This window comes from Rattus rattus, chromosome 2 (assembly GCF_011064425.1).
Source record: "Rattus rattus isolate New Zealand chromosome 2, Rrattus_CSIRO_v1, whole genome shotgun sequence".
NCBI classification, from domain to species: domain Eukaryota; kingdom Metazoa; phylum Chordata; class Mammalia; order Rodentia; family Muridae; genus Rattus; species Rattus rattus.
In genome coordinates, this window is record NC_046155.1 from 88,253,568 (window position 1) to 88,277,847 (window position 24,280).

Here is a 24,280-nt window from a genome sequence, read left to right on the forward strand (position 1 = left end):
TCGGGGAATCTAGGAGCTGGGTGGTGGTGGTGGGGTCCCTAATGTCGGACCCACTCTGTTCCCTGGTAAGGTCTATGCTATTTCAGCCGCCTGTCTTCCTTGATCCGCTAGAACCCTGCCGACAGTGCCTCGATTATGAGCAGTTGTAACTGTCCTGTGCCTCACTGCTAGTGGCCCATGACCAGACAAACCTGGGTCCCTTCTCCCTTCTGTCCCTGATCAACAAGATTTCAATAGATTATAGATCCTTGGTCCACAGGAAACGCCTCACATCGATGGACTTTTGTGATATTAAATTTTACTTCATAGAAATCATAAACAATAATTGCTGTCTGTCGCCGTTACCTACACAAAACAGAACTGTGAAGGTGTTTCTCACATGTTCAACAAGGTGAGAAGGCCGAGGCAGATGTAACAACATTATTTTTGGAAGACTTTTCTTTCTAAGAAGGTGTTCTTAGAAGAACAACAATTGAAGGTGTAAGGGGGAGGACGGGGAGAGAAACAACAACGCCCCAGCTTTCTGTGTTACTTTCTTCGGAAAGGGGCTTGAGGCAAGAGCCAAGAGACCTTAGGTGCCTGTTCAAGGGACCTTTGCTGGCCGAGGGCTCAAAGGAGCTGCCCTTGGCACACAAGCAGGCAAATGGCACACGAAGGTCACTCTTGGAGCCTGACCTGTGTCTTGCAGTCCAGGGCCACATGTATACCCACTTCTGAGCTAGAAAGTCCTAAAGGTAGAGAGGGTCTCACTGAAGAGTCAGAGAAAGCAGGTGTGGGGAAACCGGTACAGTGGGCCTGAAAAGAACACCAGGTCTCTCCCGCTCCTTCCCTCGGAGCACAGGGACCTCCGAGCTCCATCTAAAGGAGCAGAAGGTGGAAGGAATCATCACAGGCCAGGCTGCCCTTGCAAACGGTTACAGGAGCCAAGAAGGGCAAGGCAATAGTTTGGCCACTAGTGGGCGCCTAAAGGAGACTTAGTGCTTCTCTGAGCCAGGCAAGACAATGCCAAACTCCAACTGCCCATCCTACCATCTGCAGGAGTGACAGCCACACTCAAGCCCTCAATCCAGACCACAGGTCCATGTTCCTTCATTCCCATCCTTGCCCAGGACCCCAGATGGCCACCTGCAGATAAGATTAATGTTCTAACAGGTGCCTCGTGCTAACGAGACAGAGGAAGATGTCTGACCTCTCTCTCTGGGATCAAATCACTTTTAAAAACCACTAGTAATGGGGATATAGAGACAGTTCAGTAGTACACTTGCCTAGCCTGCTCGAGCACTGGGTGGTGGGGGTGAGGGCACCAACTTTTATGTTAGAGATACATTCTTACTGTCAGCACTCATGGGGTTCATTTTCCTGTAAATAAGCAAAGAATGTGGGACACTGGGCAAAGCTCCCTAATTGACAGCTTTTAGATGTTCTCAAGCTTCCCTGGCTACCCTGAGCAAATGGGCAGCAAATATGGTCGAACAGCACGCCGGGTGGCTGTGTGCCAGCAATGGCACTTTGGAACAGTCCCTGGATGCTTTGAGGAAACTGCATCATGGTCTCGGCTAATTGCTCTGCATTCTGAAGGCACAGCTCCAGCCCGGACAGTTCCAAACACTTTGTAGCAGACGTTTTGCTACTACTAGCCTCTGTGACCTCTCCATGAACCTACAGCCATTTCTGTCTAAGCCTAGGAAGGAGCACTTCTGTGGTGGCCAAATTGAGTAAAGCACTGTGACTCATGCAAACAGGAGCTTTCTCTGGAATGTAGAGTTTACTGTGATTGGTACACACACCCTTCTCCAGCCACATAAGACTGACTTACCTGTGAGCGAGCTGAGAGACGCCCCACTGCACCTAGCACCCTGCACTCTCTCTCTCTTGGTGTTACAATATTAGGCCTGCTACAAAGCTTCTCTTCAGTGGTCGGTTCCTACCTGCTTTTAGTTGAGTGACTGAGCTGGTACCACAAGCAGCAGCAATGACAGTGGAGTGATGGCGACAACAAAGGCAGCAGAACGGAAGCTGGCACACCAAACCAAAGCGCAGTGGAGTGGCTTATCTGGCAGGTGAGTGAGAGTCACAGAGCTGAGTAGTCAGCAGGCCAAGCTGCAAAAGCAGCACCGGAGCTGACTGCATTGCCAGCTGCAAGCAAGGCAGCGCCTCGATTTCCACAGTCAACAGAAGCAGAAGCAGCAGCAAGAGTGGTCAGAGCTGCAGCCCATCAGGACACCAGCCATAGCAACAGGAGGCAGCAGGGAATGTGGGCGGGGCAGTGTAGGGAGACAGAAGGTAGAGCGCTAACTAGAATGACCAATCCATCTGTTTGTCTTGGAGCTTTCCATCTGAGTATGCAAAGGTCTGCATCCCAGCAGACCCTTCTGCCCCAGAAAATCCATCAGAGTTGATCCCATTGTAAGTGCAGCTGCATGTAGCTACTAAGGTCTTAGAGCCACAGGGCAGCCAGGCCTGGACAAGACTGACCTTTGCAACAAATGACTCATTCACTGTGGTCATGACCCAACTCTCCAAGGAAAGAATAAAGAACTGATAGGCAGGTTACCTTGTTCAGTAAGTATAGCTGGAAAGTGGGGACTGAAAGCCAGCGTAGGTATCAGGCTTTTCTGCTTGCTGGTCCTGCTAAACCCATCCCCAAAAGCAAAATTCAAAGACAAAGCAACCATTGAAAGAAGCAGTCCTGGGGAAGGAATGGAGGGGCTCACACCAGAGCAACCTTGGTTCAGAAAAGCCATGGGGAAAGCGCAAACACGTCCTCTCTGAGCTTGCTGACAGCCAGGGCAAACAGGGAAGGAGCCGTCGGTGGATGACACCGGAAGTCTATGAACTAGCTCATCAGGACAAACCAGGCATGGAAGAGCATCTTCTGAGACCAGGCTGCAGTGAGGTAGGACGCCCAGTGCTTCTGAGGAAACAGGCTTTGTAAAAGAGGCATCTCTCTTTAAATAGAGCCCAGTGACGGCCCAACTTCCTCTTCTCCCTCAGTGTCACCCACATCACCCACAGAGTGTCTGATAAGAGATGTATGAAGCAACTTTCGATGATGTGGTCTAATAACAGGGTAGGACGAGAGCCGTGATTGCCCCGTCCATACAGCCTGGAGCTCCTGAGAAGGGCCTCACTCACACTGTTACCTCTGCATGCCTATACTACAAGGAGCCTACCTCAGGGATAACGTGTTCTGGAGGGTAGTCTTCCCTCCCTAGCTGCAGAGCCTACTCTCTACTCCCTGAGCTCTGTCTGCCTTGGTTCTTGCTCAGTTGCTCGGATGTGTTCAGAGGACGGGGTCTTTGAACAGAGGCCAGAGGCTGATGATGGAGTCTATTCTCCTGCCAGTCCCTCATCGTGTGCCCTACCCCCAGCGTCTGGCACTGACAGGCTCTGAAGAATTCAGAAACCTTGCTTGGCAACCCCTAAGTTCAGAGAACACTCACCAACTGAAGCCAGTGCCCTGAACCTAAGCTAACCGACATTTCTACTAGGGTTACTCAACCAGCTGTTCTGTCGCCTCTGACAGAAGCCAGGCCAATACAGACACAATGGAAATCTAAAGTCATTACATTCAAGACACTTTCGGTGAAGTTGGAAAGATGGGGCGTTTAAATAAATGCATGACAGCAAGCCAATGCCACAGCTGCCCGGCTGCACACTACCAACTACAGGAAGGGCTGGTGCACTTAGATGCCATTACAACAAAGTTCCAGCAGGTGGCAGTCCAGTGTCTTAATTCCTCATGTGAAGACTGGAAGAGAAAATAATTAGTTTATTGGTATGTGGGGTGTGGCAGGTTATGGAAGGTGAAAGGGTGGGGCTAGGACTAGGTGTTACAGGTGTTGACCGGGTGAATGTTAAGGAGTACAGAGTACTTTTCTCTGAAAAGCATCGGCTCTGCAGGTCCTGGGGACAGATCGTTTTTTTCGCACTTGTATGCCCAGTCCTACCAGTAGCACAAAGTGGTCAGAAACCCAGAGGTTGAACATAAATGAGATCATACTTGGAGCTATGGGGCTGGACTTGTGAATACAGGGTTCTGTGTGAAGAAAGACAAGGCCTCCCTTTGTCAAAAAGTCCTCTGATACATTGGAAGGAGGAAAGTTCACAGAATTCCACTTTTGGATGGTGTTGAGGGCTAATCCAGAATGCCAGGGCTCTAGGAAGAGGCCACAGGCTAGACTGGCCTCACAGAACAGTCTGGTCTATTTTTTACCCTGTAAGGCATGCTCCAGTAGATATACCTGAAGATGTTGCCTTATTTCTCCCTGATAAGTAAAATGAGACGCTATGATTCCCTACTCCCCACTTACCAGCCCACATACCCCATCCCACTCCCCAGCCCCCTAACCACCCCACCCCACCCTACCCCACCTCACCCCCAGCCCCCACCACCCATCCCACCCACCCTTACCCCACCCCATCCCACCACTAGGCATTTGGAAAGAACTCCTGGCCTTGGCTGTGGATACACAGCTTTCCATAGCCTGGCTGTGGGGAGCTACCTGAACCCGACAGACAGCTGAACAGCTGCCCAAACTCAAGCAGCCCAGGATGAAGGTGGAGCAGACAGACTGTCACATGAGTAACTGAGTGGACAAGCAGCCATAGAGGTGAGCACTTCCTTGGTATGAGAAAAGGGACCAGAGTGATCTGAGTCTTAGGAACACCAGTTCCCCTTTAAGTATCCATAAGCCATCCAGAAGGGCACTGCCTTCTTGTTTTAGGGACTCTATAAAAGTGGGACTTAAAGTACATCTTCAGATGGGAGATGGTAGTCGTCAGGTTCCAAAACACCAGGTCATCAGGCATTTGAGCCATGGGTTCAACACACACCAGCAACAGAACGCTGGGCACATGGCCTCCTGATGTGCGTGCAGCAGTCCCTGCCTCTTCAGCGAGTGTATAAGGTGCTTAGCAGGGCACCTGCCAGGTAACCAGCCCTTTGTGTGAGCTATTTATTACTTCCTCCATGGTCGTCATGAAAGCTAATGTCCTGCCCCAGTGTTACAGAGGAAGCTATGTTGGAGGGTCCTCCCTCCAACTGGACAAAGGCTGGGGTTTTACCAATAGTCAGTCCTGTCTGTGGAAGAACTGGGTACTACACAAGGAAACTCCAGTCCGGTGCAAAGACGGCTTGGTCAGTCAAGTGTAAACTGCACAAGCACCAGGGCCCCGAGATTGGATCTCCAGCGCCTGTGTAAAAGGTCAAACGTAGCCACACAGTGGTAGTGAGGGCTGGGAGGACAGGCAGACCCTGAGGGCTTGCTGACCAGTCAGTCAGTCAGTCTAGCCAATCAGTGAACTCCAGGCTGATGACAAGATAGATCCTGCCTCAAAAATTAAGGTGAAAAGCAGTCAAGGAAGATATCTACATACCAATCTCTTATTTCCACATGCATGCACACACACACACACACACACACACACACACACACACATACACACACATGCGTGTGCACACACACACATTTTAAAAATGAAAGTGCACACAAACATCTCCAAAACAGCCCTGCTGAAAGGTCTGCCACACACAGAGCATCCATTCTGTGGGACGTTGATAGGATTCTTGGACCTTTAAGGTACCCCCTCTTGAAAGTGTTCCCCTTCAGAATGTGAAATCCAGGGACAGCGGAGTTTCTACTACTCCAGATATGTGCATCCACAAACTGCTTTCTTCCTGGTTCTGTCATTGCCACTGCTGTTAGTGAGACAGGGTTTCTCCGTGCAGCAGAGCCCATAGCTGTCTTGGACTTAATTTGTAGTCTAGGCTGGCCCTGAACTCAGAAAGATCTGCCTGCCTCTGCTTCCTGAGTGCTGGGATTAAAGGCAGCACCCGATGCCCCACAAACCAAGTTTTTTGTTTGTTTGTTTTTAAAGATAGCCAAGGGCTTGACAGTACACACTGAAAGAAACTGCTATAAACCACTTGGATTGGAGTCCCCTCCCAGAAAATGCTACCTGTCAGCCTTGTGGCTGCTCTGTTATCCCCCAGACTCTAAAGTTCCAGTTCCATGCGTTCACGTGAGAGGTCTCTGGCCTCCCACTCTGGCAGGTTAAGATCTGTGGCCTGTGGGTATTCATACACTCGGCCTACTTCCCGAGCATCTGGAACCAGGACTCTGCCCAGATCACAGCCTTTTCTACCAACCTGGACCCCAGCATCAGCCTGTGCTCCCTGGAGAATAACGGTGGCACGAGGAGGAGAAAATGGAGCTCCTTGGTGCCTGTTCTCCACATCCCAGAGCCTGGTGTGAGGAGGCACCCATGTGTGCTCTGTCAGCCGCACCCCTCCATCCTTGCCGCCTCCTTTCTGGGAAGAAGCTACCCTAACCCAGCCTCACCATGCCTCTGTGTTCAAAAGAGGCACAGGGCAGGAGCCCACGGTACCATGGAGGGACCATGAGCCGTGTTCGATGCCTGCTGACAAGACCTGCCACCTGACCCTGCTTTCTTTCTACTGCAGTCTGCCTGCTGCTTTGTTTTTGATCACTGCAGAGGGAAGAGAACCTGGTTCTAAAGACTCCAGGGAAAAAAGACTCTTCCAAAAAAAAAAAACAAAACAAAAAAACAAAAAACTTACTGCCTGAGGTTGAAGAAAATTCTGGAAAACATCTGCATCTTGTTCTAAGGAAACAAAAGAATGCACTGTTGTTATTGGGTGGCACACGAGAGATGCTAACCTGAGGGAGAGCAGGTGGACAAGCCTGAGGCCGGCCTTCTGTGCATCAGACTGGAGGCTGCTGACCAGCAGTTGGGCAGGGAGGGGTCTATCAAACACTGAGACTTGGACAAGGCACATGCCCTGTGAGGTACATCGGAGGGATACTCAGCAGAACAGGCTTCCCTGGCATAACCTGCTGCTTTCCACCACACACAAAGTGCATAAGGGTGCTTCCGGGGACAGACTGAGAAGGGCTTGTGCTTTCAGGGATAGACTGAGAAGGGGCTTGGGGAGGACTGCAAAGCAGGAAGCCCCTGGGTCAGCAGGACAAAAGCATGCATCCTCTTCTAACTCCAAGAGGGAGAACAGGAGGCTGACCCCTTCTGAACTAGACCACTGTAGGGAGGGGAGGGTACAGGGTCAAAGATGCTGAGCAAGTGGGTACAGGAAAGACAGGATGGTGAGAAGTGTGGGCCTTCTGAATCACACCTCACCTCTGACTGTCAAGCAATCAGGAGGCAGAGGCTGGAAGATCTCTGAGTTCGAGTGCAGAGAAAGTCCAGGTCAACCAGGGCTACACGGAGAAAGCCTGTCTCAAAAAAAATAAATAAAATAAATAAATAAATAAATATGAATATTAAAATCTCACTTCTGCCACTTGAGGGCTGAGAGGTCACTAGGGGTGTGGTTCCTCCTCTGAGGGATGCTCTCCCTCTGTGGCTGGCTGGGTTTAACATAAGGAGAGCAATGGACACAGCTGGCTACCTACTTCAGCAGAAGGGAAGAGCTGGGGCTGAGTAAACAGGAATGCAGAGGCCTGGGCACCTGGCATAATGCAGACCCACATTGGAGACTTCAGGGTGAGGATGGAAAGACAGGGACATGTGGCTCTTAGAGCAGAAGAGATTAGGGACAATGATGTCAAGAACCAGGCAGGAACAGGTGGGGGCAACTTCGGGAAGGTTGGAGACGGGAACCTGGAGCAGGCTCTTTACAACAGCACTCCAGACACGGGGCACGCCTAGAAACAAGCAGACTTCAGACTCCCCTGAGTTTGTCTGAAGCCTGGACAGAAGCCACTGAAGGATACAAAAAACTCAGGAAGCTCATCAGCGTATGCTGGCTAACAGAATTCTGTAGTTGCTCAAGGAGAGGAGCTGCAGACAGCAAGAACAGTGGTTCCATCGAGAACAGGAGCCATCAGGGAGGAAGGAAGGAAGGAAGGAAGGAAGGAAGGAAGGAAGGAAGGAAGGAAGGAAGGAAAGAAAGAGAATCCAGGAGACAATGGCTGCCATGTGGTGAGCTGGATCCCCACAGTGGGAGGGGGCTCTGGGTGATGCAGCAAATCCATACTCAGGAAATACAAGGTACCTCATATCCCACCCAAGTACCACCCCGAAACCTTCCAGCAACCCACCCTATACACTGCTGAGCACCTGCATAAACCAGGTGACTTCTATGGTGACAGGCTCGTTAGAAGAAGCAAGTTTCCCCATACATACTGCATGTGGCCACCAAACTTCCCTTTGGTGACTCTGTAACAGTGAAGACACTGTTAGCAGGCTGGACCACGATCCGCTCTCAGCAAATATTTGCTGAAAGCAAAAGTGCCAGGAACTGTCCTTCACAGCAGTGCTGGTGTGGACAGGGGACACCGCCCCTTGTCCTCATTTGGTACACATGCTGCCCAGGACAGGATGGCAGGCAAAGGAAATGAGCAATCAAACTATACTGGATGTTGGGCTGTGGTAAATGTGCTGGGGGTGGGGGTTGGCATAAGGGGAGATGCGCAAGACACTCTGGGGAGCCAAGGCAGGCAGGAGGTGAGAGGGTGGCTAGAGCATTATAGAGAGAGGACAGCAGCCCAAGGGACACAAGTGCTAGGACATCATCAGGGTGAGAGCAGACAGCCAAGCTTGACTCTGAGAAGCATGTAGTTCCACTTAGGTTTGGGGGCCAGGTGGGGGCTTGTTGTGACAGGGTCTCATTCTACACCTTAGTCTGACCTGGAATTTACCTATAGCTCAGGCTGGCTCAAACTTATGGTAATCCTCCTGCCTCCATTCCCCCGAATGCTGGGATCGCAGGTATGAGCCACCATGTCCAGCAACCCCACTTGACATTTTTAAGTCAGGTTGTAGCAGTGAGTTAGAAAGGACTCTTTTTGATTGTTTTATTTTGCTTTGTTTGGGGGTGTTAAGGTATAACAGGGTGGTGAGTCTGAGGAAGAGGTAGTGGGGGGAGGGGCTAGTCTGGTCTTAAGTGCACTCCCATGCTGGGGCTGACAGACTGCTGTTCCAGGACCAGGGGCTGAGTACACAGTGGGCTGTGACTTCCATTCTATGAGTATTCTGGAGAGACGAGAAGTATTATTTCCTGAATACCTAGACATGGAACAGGGAAACGCCCAGTCTTCGATCCATACTGAGGCTTCCAGCCATGGGGGGTCCTGGGGGTCAAAGCCACCCCGAATTCCATTTGCCAGAACACACCTACATGAAGGCTGGAGGAAGAGAGAACTTGTCTTCCACCATGCAGGACTGGAGCCACTGGGTTCATCAGCGTTAGAGCCTATGTGTCTGGGCTGTACCAAGCGTGCACAGTGCTGTGTGGAGGTGAAATACAAGACACGTGTCTCCCGCAATTCTGAACGGTCACCACCTCCCATCAGGAACAACAAGCCTAGGCCATGGCCAGCTCTGGGCCCTTAGACGACCTGGAGATAGCACTATTTATCTACACAGCCTAGAAAGACCGCACTGTAACAGAGAGGTAACAACCTCTCGGTCGTGCAACCTGCATGAAAAGGGACGAGCGGGGAGCAGGAGCCCAGACATGCTGAGCAGCACAGCCAGGACCACACAGGCTCTGCTGCTTCGGTGACTCAGCAAATCCACGCTGAGCGAGAGCTCTGTCCCAAGTGGTAGAAGAGGGCAGGGCAGGCTCACCCCCACCTCTGCCCATGTGCCAGGCTTCCAAACCCAGGCATTAACTAGGGCACTGGGGAAGGAGCAGACCTGTCTGAGGGAAGAGTTAACCAAAGGTTAACCAGATTAGCCTCTACGTGAATGGAATTTTCCAACATGCACTTGGCCTCTTGCCTACTCTGTGAGCACAATGTGTGCATGGCCACTTAATCTAAACAAGACTCCAGGGGTCTCCCCTACCAACAGGTAGGTCTGAATGAATCCTGACCCTGCTGAGTTCCCCAAAGGAAACAGTAGCAGCTTGCTTTCTTTCACTTGTTTCTTTTCTTTGAAAGAAATGGGGGTGGGGGGTGGAGTGACACAAAAACAGCTCTTGTAATTTTAGTTTCGTTTTTTCTGAGAGTGGGTCATGAAAAAAGAATATTCTGGGTCTAAGGCTCTGTCTGGATTGTAGTTCCAGAGTATTTTTCTGAGAATGTTGCACACAGGATCACAAGGCTGGGCTTTTCAGTAACTGCCTGCCACCCTCCCCTGCTCACCCAGGACTGACAGACCCTCTGCTCTCTGCTAGGAAAGTGAAAGAAAAAGGTAAAACAGACTCTCAAGTCTCCCACAAAGCTTCAAAAAGGCAAAAACTCAGATGGGAAAATAAGCAAAGGATCAGAACAGGAAATTACAGATGATAAAATACAAAGAAAAAAACAGGAAAACAACTCCAACCCCCTCAGGTCAAAGTGAATGAGAGGTCACTCACTGTCTTTGTTTTTCACAGTTTCTCTGTGTAGCCCTGACTGTCCCAGAACTCGCTCTGTGGACCAGGCCGGCCTCAAACTCAAGAGATCCACCTGCCTCTGCCTTCCTACTGCTAGGATTAAAGGCATGTGCTACGACCACTAGGCCACTTTCTCTGCTTTTATTAGCCGAGGCTACATGGTAAGGGGATGGTCCAGTAGTGAAGAGCAGGTGTTGCATATGGGTTCAGTTCCTGGCAGCTTACTCAGTCTATCTCAGATTCCAAGGGATCCAAACCCTTTTTCAACTTCTATGGCCCTACACGGAAACAGTACATATAATATAAAAATAAATGTTTTTTTGAGGAGCAAGTCAATCCACCATCAGACAGAGTGTAAATTGGTGTGGATAATTGAAAGAAATTTGACACTACGTATATGCATGTGCCAACCTTTAAAAAGGGCTTTCCCAAGCTAGGTATGGTGGCACACATCTTTAATGCCAGCACTGGGAAGCAGAGGTAGGTGGATCTCTGTGAGTTTGTGGTCAGCCTGATTTACATAGTGACCTCCAGAATAGCCAGGGCAACACAGAGAGAGTCTATCTCAAAAACAATAAAAATGGGGCGAGGGTGGTGGTGGTGGAGGAGGAAGAGCAGGAGGAAGAGGAGGAGGAGGAGAAGGAGGAAGGGGAGGAGGAGGAGAAGGAGGAAGGGGAGGGAAGGGAGGAGGAGGAAGGAGGAGGAGAAGGAGGAAGGGGAGGAGGAGGAGAAGGAGGAAGGGGAGGAGGGAGGGAAGGGGAGGAGGAGGAGAAGGAGGAAGGGGAGGAGGAGGGAAGGGGAGGAGGAGGAGGAAGGAGGAAGGGGAGGAGGAAGAAGGGGGAGGGGAGGAAGAGGGAGAGGAGGAGGGGGAGGAGGAGGGGGAGAAGGAGGAGGGGGAGGAGGAGGAAAGAGGAGGAAGGGGAGAAAGAAGGAGGAGGAGGAGGAGAGGAGGAGGAGAAGGAGAAGGAGGAGGAGGAGGAGGAGGAGGAGGAGAAGGAGGAGGAGAAGGAGGAGGAGAAGGAGGAAGGGGAGGAGGAGGAAAGGAGGAAGAGGAAGGAGGAGGAGGAGGAAGAAGGGAAGGAAGAAGGAGGAGTAGGAGGAGGAGAAGGAGGAAGGGGAGGAGGAGGGAAGGGGGGGAGGAGGAGGAGGAGGAAGGGGAGGAGGAGGAGGAAGAGGAGGAGGAGGAGGAAGAAGAGGAAGGAGGGGGGAGGAGGAGGAGGAAGAGGAAGAGGCAATGGTGAGTCATCTGCTTGCCCAAATACTTTCTTTTCTTTTCAGACAAGATCTCACTGTGTAGTTCTAGCTAGCCTGGTACCAGACTGGCTACAGAGTCACAAAGATAAGCTGCCCCTGCTTCCTAAGTGCTGGGATGAAAGGCGTGTGTCATCTACCACACCGAGCTCAGCTCAGGAATTTCTTGTTTATTAGCTGTTCTTTCTAAATAGATCACATGGCACACAGTATTCACTTAGTGAACACCTATCAATGGATGTACAGGGATTTTCTCGTAGCCTTAGAGTAAATAATCAAAAACCTCTAAATAGCCATAAAGAGAGAAGTCAGGCTTGGGATTATGTGGTTGCAAAGATGGCGCCCATGACAGGGAGCTTACAACTCTGATGTCCTCTTCTGGCCTCTGTGGGTACTACATACACATGCACGATTTTTTCTTTTTAATGAAATTATGAGTATATTTAAGATGAGCTATTACAACTGTTTAAATTATTCTTAAGAGTGTAACAATTTGGGAAATACTCCTATAGGTGTCAAGTTTCAAAAGGACACAAGATTAAAAACACACTCTTCCTGACTTCACTACACAGCTAAAGAAGAAGCAATGAGTATCACCAGAATAGGGACCCAGTTGGTGAGACGAGTGGATTGTTTTATTATGAAGAGTTGACTTTCCATCTCTCTGTGTGTGTTAAACATGAATTATTTAGTAACATTTAGTAAAGTGTTAACAGGAATTGTCTTTGGGGCTGGGACAGTGAGTAGTGGCTTCGTCTTCTGGTTTTCTGTCTACTGTGAGCCTTTCTCTAGAAGGCAGAACAATACGCCTGCCTGTGACACATTGGGACAAGCCTGCCACTATCTTCAGTGTGAAAAGGAAAATGTAAGATAGAGCAACAAGGGACAGAAACTCCTCAGGACCAGCTCCACCAGATGGAGGCCTTATAGAAAGATCATTGCAATAAATGTTAGAGACCTCAGGCTTCCTGACAGCACAGGTTTTGTGGCCAGAGCTGTCCTCTTAATAAAGACTTCAGGTTTGCATGCAAAAGAGCCAGCTGTGAGCACTGAGCTGGGGTAGGCTCGCTCAGGAGCTCACTTTCCCCTGCTCAGGCCTGCATACAGCTCTGAGTCTATGCAGGAGTGAGGGCAGGAAGGGGACAAGCCCATCCAAACAAACCAGGAAAAGAGGAGAGCAGGTGCATCTTCCTTTCTGGGAGGTTAAAAACAAAAACAAAAAACAACCCTCCATGTGGATGTTACGGCAGGGATGTGAAACAGACGGGACAGAGATGACCAGAGATGAAGCTGGGGCTGTTCAAGGCTCTGAGACCGTAGGATCGTAGAAGGTCAAAAAATACCAGAATATCTTCTCTGACAAACAATGGTACCAGCAGGTGTTCGGAATCCCCTGCATGTCCTTTGTAAGAGGGCATTTCCCAGAGAAATAAGAACATTTCTTTTTATTTCAAGTCTGACCTAAGACTTCCTCAGTTACTTCATAAACTATGGTATATTGTGGAAATATGCACACATATGCTTATTCCTTTTCTGCTTTCAAAAGAGCCATACAAAATGTGTGTGTGTGTGTGTGTGTATGCGTGTGTGCACGTGTGCACACATGCACACACGTACTTCTGTTTGTTTATTTACTTTTACTGATTGGGCCTTACTATGTAGCCCAGGCTGTCCTTGAATTCATGATGACCTACTTTGCCTTCCAAGTGCTAGGTAGGTTTGGCCACACCCAATATTCACACAAATATTTCCCACATGTCTTTCACTTTCTTGAAACAAAATCTGCCAATAATAAAACCAGGAGAAACTTATTTACAGCCAGTAATATTCCCTGTCTATAATATGAGGAAAAATGAATTAAGTTGGCTAACAAAACGTGTAAGTTAGCATGTAAGCACATGTGCACAGGAGACACTGCCAATGCACAGCACGAGGCACTGGGACTTCTCATAAACCACCGCTACGCACACATTCGGCAGTGGTGTTCTCGAAAATTCAGTATAAACGAAAAACATGATTCTGTGTAACATGAAGTTGGGCCCCAGGCTCAGTTCACAGACAGGAATGCCCTCTGCACATTTGGCGGCTGTGTGGATGGACAATCCCGCCTTCTGGAAGGATCGTCCTTCCCACAGAACCTGTGTCTGCTCACAGCACCTACCAAACCACCCACTCATTCCCCATATGCCCTCCAGGGGGCACGCAGCCCACTCAGGGCTTCATACCACAGCCCTCTTTTTGTCAACTGGCAGGAAAGGCCTAGAAATTCAGGTATTTACCCAAAGCCAGATGGAAAAGCCAGTAGCTGACAGGATTGGAGGAGAAGGAGGGAGAGGAGAGGAGGAGAAGGAAGAGGAAGAGCTGGTGGAGGAAGAAGGAAGTCACCAAGCAAATATTTACTCTCAGAACCAGAACCACAAGGCACGGTGTCAGGCATTTTCATTGTATGCAGTCAACATGGCAGCACTCTGTCCACCCCGTCCTTTCAGGCATACTCGTCGACAGAGCCTGAGTGAGTGGATGAGCAAACATTTAACACCTGCCTCCCAAGTTAAGGAATGTACAGGGTTGGTGGCCATCAAATTCCCCTGCCTGGACCCAGCCAGGCTGCTCCCTGAGACGGAACGCTGTGTTGGAGGTTTGTAGACACTGTTCTCTGCTGTCTGATGTCAGACACTAAAGCTATGAGTAGGCACTTTAACAAAAGGGCCTGCTGTACATCCCACACAGCCCACATCTGTCACCTTGACCTAATCCCATCACCTCAGTAGTCTCGTGAGATGTGAGTCTGAGGACGACCCCATGGCTGCTGACAGCAAAGGCCCTTGCAGCCCTTTCTATCAAAACAAGCTCTAAAGAGGTTTCATGGAAAGGGCTCAACTCTGGCTCCTGTCAAAAGAAGTTAAGCAAGGCCATCCCAAGGCTAATTATGGACTTATTTTTAGCACGACAGACAGAAGGCTGTGGGTACTGGAGGACCAGAGCTCATAGCACAGGCTCAGAAGTCACCACCAGGGGCCCAACTCCACTCCGTCACTTAGTTACGTGGCTCTGGATAAGCTCTGATCCTGTCCATGAACCTCCAGGTCCTCCCTAGTAAAATGAGGCTCCTGACAGTGTGTGCTCAAGTACAAGAACCTGAGGAAGACACTTAGAACATTGACTGCACAAGGCAAATGCACACTTACTTACCATCTCCTTGTTAATATCAGACTGACTGCAAGTCACCCAAAGAATGGCTAGAGGCCTGCACCCATAGACATGTGTGTGTGTGTGTGTGTGTGTGTGTGTGTGTGTGTGTGCGCGCACACCTACATCTTTGTATGTATATAATTTTTTTTCCAAAGGGATTGGAGAGATGCCTCAGCAGTCAAGAGTGCATACTACTGTTTTGCAGAGGACCCAGGTTTGGTTCCCAATACTGACAATGGGTGACCCGCAGTTCCCTCTAACTCCAGCTCCTGAGGATCCAATACCCTCCTCTGTCCACTGCTGGCATCTGCTCTCATATGCTCAGACCCACACAGAGATACACACATATGCACATGATTTAAAACAACTCATAAAGGAATGGTTGGGGAGAGACGTAAGAATAGAGAGGAGAAAGGCGTGAGCCTAAGCCATGTTTTCCTGCTTCTGAGGTGGAGCCTGGCCATGCCTACAGATCTTTGTTCTGTGTGGCTACAAGGGGCAAAAGTAGGTCACCAAGGGAACACTGGCAAAGCAGACTGGAGGTGAGAAGAAAGAAGAAACCTCTACACGCCAGAGGTGTCCGGAAGAGGGAGCGTGGCTAGGTGCCTGAGCCAGAAGATGGCTTATATGCCACACAGGCAGGCCTGCCTTAGTCTTGCGCCAGAGAAAGTGACCTAGGATGCCCTTTCCACTGAAGCACCTACTGTTTCAATAAACTGCACTGAGAGCCAAGGGCGTGGCTAGGGGAAGAAGGGTGGACTTTGGACTGGCAGTGCACACAGCCCTCGGGGCTTTTACTTTCTGCAATCACAGCATCAGCTGTGGTAATGGAGGCAGCACGGTGACCAGCTATGGTTCAAAGAACCAAACACATTTCTTAAGTAACCACTGGGGTGCTGGGGCTGCATCAGAGTGAGGACTGGGCTAGGACATTATTCTGTTGTCTTTCTACTTTGGGGGATTTAAAGTCAGCATCATTTTCTACGGCTGGACCAACGGTGGAGGGGGCTCAAGTACAAATCAGCAGGCCAGCCCACTGCATATGCTGTGACGGGCCCTGGAAGCCATCACTTATGGCATCCCCTCGATAAAGGGTCCAGGGCTCTTCACCTCCTGCTTTTCGCCACACAACCACACACACACAGCCTGGGTCTTCCCAGTTGGGTACCTTCTGGGCCCACATGCACAATGCAAGTTACCAAGACAGAGAAAAGACCAGGAGCGAGAGGCGGGAGGGGCGGGAAGAGACTTCTCCTTCAACAGCGGGTACCCAGTGAGCAGTACTGCCTTTGTAAACTATAGAACTAAAAATAAATTTAGAACTAGGAACTATTTGCCAACAAATGTTGTTTGTATTGAAACAATACAATTCAAGAAAAAAAATATTTCCTGAACTATAGCTCATGGGCCATTTTCCAAGTCTTTCCTGTGTACTTGTTTCTGGTCATTCACATAGTCTCAGCTCTGAGAACTTGGGAGTGGCTGTGGGTGTCAGACATGGAGAGAGGAAAAAAAGGCATAGAAACGACCCTGTTTCTCTGTTTGCCATCCGGCAACATCTGGTAGGAGAACCTCTGGCTAGGCTGGCTAAAATTCCACTGAGTGAGACTGTACTCAGTAAGCCAGGCTGCTGGATGTGCCACAGCCCAAGCCCTGGCATTGGCAGTTCAAGCCCCACCATGTCTCTGTCTTTGACTCCATTTGACTGTAACCAAGTCTCACAGTTTTGGTTATGATTCCCCACATTCACCCAGAGCCATTCCTTGCTCACCTCACTGTTCTTCTCCCAGCTGACTGCTACCAGCTTCACTTAGGCCTTTACCTCCTCCTGTGTGGCCCGCCTCCCTCCTCTAAACCACTGGCCTCTGGCGTTGTCCACTGGTGTCTCCAACAGTCACCTAGGGAAAGGTCCCTGGAAGGTCCCTGCCCCTTTCAGCTTCGGGACCCACTCTGCCCAGGGCAAGAAAGAGACACGGGTTCCACACGCCAAGTCCAGTTCACTGGCACTGGTGACCAGAAAGAATTATCCTTCTCTCTGGGGTGGGGCTGGCAGGACTGGGAACATAGTCCTCATGCTACTCACAAGCTGTCTAACAAAAGGGCATTCCATCGGACCCAGGGTGCCCGGCCCTGGCCCAGGTCCTAGTTGTTCTCATCTACAACCCTGTGAAATTCCCTCAGGCACCTCTAAAGATGGGGTCCACCTCCACTGTGTCCACCGACATCTGCACCATGTGTGTCTCCTCCACATGTTCAGCAAATGTGCAGCACCTGCTCCCATGAGGAAACTTTACAGCGTCCATAAAGCTTCTCTGCAGGAGGGGACGTCAAGGAGCAACTGAATTCACCTTCGCCAGAATTCCTACTACTGTCATCCGTCGAACATGACTAATTGTGTACATTTTTAATTCACTCTACTCACCCATCGTGACTGTTCAACTACCTTGTGTCTGTGTCTCCTAAGATTGTGACCCCCAGAGGTGCAAAACTCAAATCAGCTTAATCATCAGTCCTGAGTGTCACAAAGAAGGGCACTGTACCCTTTCTGCCATGCCTTACTTTAAGGTTCTAGGCAGCATCCCCTCTGAAACTGCATCCCACTTACAGTATGATTTGACTGAACCCGAGGGTCTCTGTGGATCCTCCCAGCTCTAACTCACTACGCGACCACAGCCAAAACTGCACAAGCTTCCTGGCTTCCTGGGACTACGGGGTAACATTCACCCAGGGCTGGGCTAAGCAGGCAGCACAGCAGCAGTGGCTCCTCTGGGCAGCACAGATCTGCCGTTGCAGTGAGCCAAACTCCTGGAATGGGTAGTTAGAATATTGGGATCTGTGTGTGCACACAGCTAAGTATAAGGGACAATGAAGAATGATTTTATCTCCCTCTGAGGACGCAGAAGTACACCACTCTATATTTATCCCTTCTGTCTCCTGATTTAGACCAGAACTTTTTTCTGATCAGCCCTCACTTGCCAATACTTTCGTTCCTTGTCTAAATGAAGAACTGAAGTCATGTAAGTTCACAGGCTCAATGGACAGCTGATTTACAAAGCCCTTCGAGTGTGGCTACAGGCCGATGCTGGCAACCCCATAATTAGATTCTGCGTGTTTTGCAGTGTTTTTTTTTTTTTTTTTTTTTTTTTAATAACTCAGTCTTCCTTCTGGGATGAAGGGAAAGATAGAATTTGTTAAAAATAAATTGAGATTTAGTGGCTTTTCAGCCTTCTGCTGCTGGGTGCTCTAAATATTCTATAAATAAGAGAAGCCCTGCCCTATAGTGCACCGTAAACACCCACAGACACTCAGAGCCAAATTCTTCCAATTATGACCCTGTGTCTGTTGCCAAGCTGCTGCAAGGACCTACTTGAAAGGCAGCCATCTAGGCCATTTCCTGATTAAGCTGCCCTGTAGCAAGGAATCCAGGCCTGCTGCTCTGGCCTCACAGCCAGTCCCAAATAACAGTTCTGTGTTCCTGAATTAAGCCTTTTCCTTGTGATAGAATTACAATTCAAAGGTGACTGCAAAACTCACTAGGTACGCAACCATCTGTTGGCCCAGGCTGGGTGTCCGTTTAAGACCGAGGGCTGTCACACTGAAGACTTTTAAAATCAGGCAGTGGAAGTGCAGTCCCAGCGGCATTTCTAATTGTGTTCAACAAATCAAGGTCAAACAAAAGTAGGTCAGCTGTCAACATGACAGGTGAGTCAGATACTGCCAGCCCTGCTGCACAGCTGCTTCGTGAACAGCAGGGGGCACCACTGCCCAGTGCAGAGGCTCAAATGGTCCTTTCAACAAGTCCGCACCACACCCCAAGCAGAGCGGCATGGGGTATGGGGTACTGGGCTTACTGATCAGCGGTTCAAACAGCAGCGCTTCCTGGCATTCACCAGACGGCACAGCCCTTAAAGGACTGCCTGAGAAGCAGTCTGCGAGCACCATGTGTCACTGAGATTACTTCCAGCTCCTTAGAAACCAGGATGCTCCGAGCAGTTTGGAGCAAAATGAGCTCAGGCTAGAATAGAAGCAATCTGCCTCCCAACAGGAGGCTCCCTGCTCACTGGGGGCTCACTTGGGCGTGGACTCAAAGGGCATCATCTGAGGCCAGTAAGAAGCTCTGGGACCCAGTTCCTACTGGAGAAGGGAAGGATCCTCCATGAATGGCAGCCCCTTAGTGAGCTGGCTGGCACCTCTCAAAAGAAAACTGAGGTGTGCATGTCCAGCTCCCAAAACTGGTAGTGCGGACCAATGTAGTTACAGGGACAGGTTTTTTAAAGTGGGCATCCAGGAATGCTGGGAAGCAGGGCGTCACAAAGCTTTGAGCCTCTTCAGAGGGGCCTCGAATCGACAGTGGTCCTTTCCACCACTGTCACGTTTTACAGGGTTCTACTATGTATTAACTGTTAACATGTACATACTAGTGTTTGCTCTTAGCGCCTGAGCATTAGGTCAGAGGCACTCTCTCTGCTTTGCTTGGTTCCTTTGGCAGAGCCACAGCAACATGGCCGGCCTTTAGTGAGTACTCTATATGTCACCCACAGAGAAATGAGCATGTGCCCAGACCTCTGCAAGGGTCTGGGATGGGAGAGCCCCCATGCAAGGATATGACACTGGTCTTTGTGCACAATGGGATAAAGCAAGGCTCAGGGTGGGTGCCCGTCTGCTCAGGGGTGCATATTTGGTAAGCAATGGAGATGGGTTTCAAAGCCAGGCATGCAACATTCCAACCTTGCTTTTGCAGGGAGCACCCGCTGCTTTTAGAATCCAGAAGCAGCAAAGAGTAACAACTTTTGAGGGGGAACCCACTCATCAGAAAGAACTTTTCCATCAACCAGCTAATTAATAGGCAGGCTCGGCTCCTGTAACCCAAATCCAAGTCCTGTTCCCATCTTTAGAGAGCACTGACAGCCACAGCCGGAGCAGGATGGAGAATTCTGGGCTTTCTCTCAGTGGCAGTGACAGTCATCATAGCTGTCGCTGTTAGCAACAGCAGGCTACTCCACGGTTCTCTGGAACAATTCCAAAGAAAGGGCCTGCAAGCAAGCCTATGCCTGGCAATGGTAAGGTCCTTGGGATTTGCCTTTTCCCAAACCAAGAACCAAACACTTGAATAAGTAAGAGGGAAAGAGAGGAGCACAGTTTTTAAAACTGAACTCTCCCAAGTCTTTAAGTTGACAAGTGGAGACTGGTGTCGACCAATTGAGAACATCAATCTCTGCTGAAGCTAAGTTTATCCCCATTATAATCTATACACCACAACAACACTCCGATCCATCTGATATTTTGGGCCGAGCACCCCCACGCACACCAGGCTGTCTGCTAGCTGCAGGCTCTGCCTCGAATTCATGTGCAAATCAGCAGGTGCATCTCATCAAAATGGCCAGGCTAGCTCTAGTGTGTGAATCCATTTCCCAATTATGAGAAATAAATGCAAGTAGCAAATGTCATCAGACAGGTATTTCCAAATGCTACCAGGATGTCCTGCGGCCCTTAGACACAAGCATCCTTCAGAATCACTAAGCCCTCCACAGTTGCCAAGGAGCAAAAACATCGAGATAGAAGAGTACACAGCCTGACCCTGGGTATGGAGGTGCAACTGGAAGTGGTAGACTTGAGGGTAGTCCCTGAGGAAAGAGCCAGGCTTGTGGCTGGTTTTCTTATTTGGGGGACATGGGTTTGCAAACACCATCAGATTCACAAGGTAATCCTACACACACACACACACACACACACACACACACACACACACACACACACACACACCCTGCAAGGATAAGGAGCACCAACCTTTCTCCTTTCACTTCTGTGACACCTAAGACCACCTGCCAACATAACTGACCACCCAGGAAGAGCCCAGATTCTCACAGCACAAGCAATGACAATGACTAGTATGGGAAATTGTACAAGCTCCTACATCGACAATCAACCATGGTTTAGTCAGTGGCTATACACAATGGAGATGCTACCCCGACTTAGCTTGAACCCACTCCTATAATAAGGACAAATGTCACACCCAGAAAAAGATGCCAACGTGGGGACCAGAAGGTCCCAGACAAACTTAGGAGCAACAGTTTGGGACAGGAAAAAAAGAAGCCAGGGTGCTACCTGCATCCTAGCTGTGTAGCCCCAGGATATTAATAGTGATGACAGTGATTGTATCTGCAATGTGCTATTAGTGACTGACAGCACAATATTTACCTCACAGTAAGCAGTAAGTGTATATTATTTTTTTTCTTTCCTTTTGTTTTGTTTTTGGTGGAGGGAGTGAGGCTGTATCTAGGCTGGCCTCAAACTAGTTACAGCCAAGGATAACCCTAAGCTCCTGCTCTTCCTGCCTGCATCTGCCAAGCTCTGGGATCACTAGGCATGCAACCACTACACCAGGGTCATGCTTTCCTTTCATTTTCACAGTAAGTCTATGCACCCTCTCTCTGTGTTACATCTGTTTTCCAGATCTAGAAGGAGAATGTTGGAGAGGCTTGGGTTGCATCCCCAAGGGCTACAGGGAGTTGAGGTTCAATCACAATCCGTCTAATTCCATGCTCTTAAGGATGGCAGGGCTAGCATGATCTGCTTCACAGCACAGTTAGCACTCTGGAAGCACTCAGATGTAGCTGCTTATGTTATCTCTATGCCACGGGGACCAGAAGGGATGTCAGAGGCAAGAGGTGGCCTCTACAGACAGCAGCATTTCACCTCATGGGGCTCAGCATTACAACTGGAGACTTTGGAGTAAGGCCTAAGACACTAGGGTGCAGCCAGACTTAAGAGGTGCAGGCCTGTCAGTCCACCTACTCAAGAGGCTAAGACCGGAATACTCCGAGTTCAAGACCAGCACCACTATTAAATGAACTAAATCAAGGGTCAGAATGCTTTCTCAGAGATAAGAGACTTTCATCAGGGCTGGAGAGGACTGAGTTCTTAGAAGAAAATAGCTCTCGTTTGTAGAGGTGCTTCCCAGAGTGCCCCCTGGAGTGCTCTGCACAGCGCTACCCAGTGCCCCACACAGTGCCAATAGCCTTACATAAAATACATCCGCAGCTCGCATTGTCATGGTGAGAAGAACAGCAGGGAGAGTTAGTTACCTGCCTCTCTCCATACTAGCTCATCCCACCACACTACAAATACAAATCACAGATCCTCAGAGGTCTCTGAGTCCTGTCATCTGTACCCTCGGCACAGACTCAGCATCGATTTCCTGGACCAATCCTACCAGCCTTTGAAGACTTGCTGCCACCTCCCTCCCCCAGTTCAGCCCCCACACTGCCACCAGCTGGCTTTCTAAAATAAAAGTGTTGACCAACATCATTCACCTCCTGAAAAATGTCTGCAGGAACCACAGCAAGGACAGAACGGACACCATGCCTGTCTATGCTAATTCAGACACAGGCTCCTCACAGCTCATCTTTAAAGTCCCAGAGGAGTGGGACTAATAAACAAGGACCTCCTTGTAGATTTTTTTTAAAGAATTATTTATTTTATGTATAAGAATATACTATAGCTGTCTTCAGACACGCGAGTAGAGGACATCAGATTCCATTACAGATGGTTGTGAGCCACCAACTTAACCTCTGAGCCATCTCTCTAAGCCCCGTGGATTTCTATTCTAGAGAAATATAACACATGGCACACAAGAAAACAAAGTAGTGATGACAGGTAATGGAAATTAACAGAGTATATAAGGACAGAACAATGGGTGGGAAGACTAAGGAAAGGGAATGGTTTTTAAAGTATTTTAAAGACAGGTGAGAAATTGCTTGAATGGAAACCAGACCCAAAAAGCCTGAGGGTTGTATAACAGTTTCCTCTGAGATTGAAACATTGTATCCTACAGGGAAGCTCCTTAAGAGGGAAGGTAACAACTCAAAATAAAGACAGGAAGTCCCTGAAACCAACCAGATTCATCAGGTACCGCCCACCAGAGTAAACAATAAAAGCTGAGAGTTCCTCTCAGAAGAGGCAAAGCCAGCTGCAAAGAAAACTCAAAATAAGCAAAGCTGCAAAGAAGACTGAGACACGCCGCCTGGAAGAAGCTCAAGCCAGCCAAGCTGCCTGGAAGAAGTTTGGACCAACTGAAAGACCTGGAAAGGATGCTCTCCAACCTGTTGAGTTGTCAGCAGGCTGTGCATTGTGTTCTAGGTTCCCAGCTTTGTGAGCTATCACCTGTGCTGGGGTGGACTTTGGTAATGTAGTTGTCTTTGAGTAATTTCTGCTCCTGTAAGTAAACCCAATAAAACCCATAGGTTCACCAAGCTGGACTTTAACGGTATCCGTACTTTGGTCTGTTCTGGATTCTCAGGAAGAGTTTTGCCACACAATATTGAGCCAAACACAAATGTGGGAGAATAGCAAGTGAGACTGAGATGAGTTGAGTGCAAAGCTGGAGGCAAGAAAACAGGACCAGAGAGGAAGATACAGAGCCTGTGGGAAAGTCAGCTAAGCAGTGAGAGCCAAGGGTTGAGACGAAGGGATGGCAGGCAAGGGCAGGATGTTTAGTTTCTATCCCAAGCATGCCAGAGGCCACTGGAGACTCTGGAATAGCAAAAGGGCTTGGAGGCCTTGCTTGCCCATGCCCATCTGAGGAACACTGAAAGCAGCAGGGCCAGTGCAGCCAGTGTGACTGCCTAAGACAAAGAAGGACTGGATGAGGGCAGAAAGGGCTGGTACCTTTCAGGTGTACTCTGAAGGAAAATCTCAGAATTACTGTCAGGCACAGTGAAGAAGGGGAGAAGATACAGAATCAATGCTGGCATCTACATTTGGAGCCTGGGTGGTCTCAGAGATGATGGGGAGGACTGTGGAAGAGCACGAATGTCTGGGGATCGATCTTACCCTCTTAAAGAACAAATTGAGACGTCTGCTTAGCTATACTGGTCTGGGATGGCCAGAACAACACGGCTCAGTGTAAGTGTGTGAGATGAGGGCCCAGGAGCAAGGTCCAGGCTGGCACCAAGACTTGGGGTGGGGTGTGTCTTCCTGTGGACTGTGTGTTTACCATGACACAGCGACTTGGAAGCCCCACTGCTGACCACAGCCCCAGACACGTAGCCTGTGTCTCACCATCAGGCAGGCCCCTATCTCTGCCCTGAGACCCTTCCGCTTGGGATATAGCTGGCACACTGGCACTCATCCTTTTTAGATTTGTTCTAAAGTCATCTGAGAGTTACGGCCACCCTGCAGCCGTCCTCGAGCCCCCGCAGAACCTTGGTAGCAAGCCTCTCTCCTTCTGGGTCCAATCATCTAACCTGAGCCCTGAGCACAGAGGACATTTGGATGAATGGAGTGCTCACTGCAGAGAGGCGTAGAAGAACCCACAGGCAGCAGTGACTTGCAGCCCTGCTGCTGTCTGCCCTGAAAAAGGCTGCAAAATGAGGCAGTGACTGACGCACATATAATGCTCAGGGGGGTGGAATGCTTGCTCCCCTTGGGGACTTTCTAGCAACAAAGAGCTTCAAGAAATCCAAACACTGAGCA

At 49.5% G+C, this 24,280-nt stretch overlaps 1 protein-coding gene across 3 annotated transcripts in view; it reads right to left on the reverse strand.

The window, feature by feature from the left end:
- The window catches only part of Arntl (aryl hydrocarbon receptor nuclear translocator like), a 64,896-nt gene that overhangs the window by 38,381 nt on the left and 2,235 nt on the right, over window positions 1-24,280 (reverse strand). Inside the window, exon 1 of one of the 3 annotated variants that reach the window (XM_032892857.1) lies at window positions 6,584-6,612. The exons of 1 other annotated variant lie outside the window; for it this stretch is intronic. The gene's annotated coding sequence lies outside the window, so the exon portion shown is untranslated. Of the gene's footprint in view, window positions 1-6,583; window positions 6,613-24,280 lie in introns of those variants that run through there. One more of the 3 variants, XM_032892855.1, reaches the window with a different exon arrangement.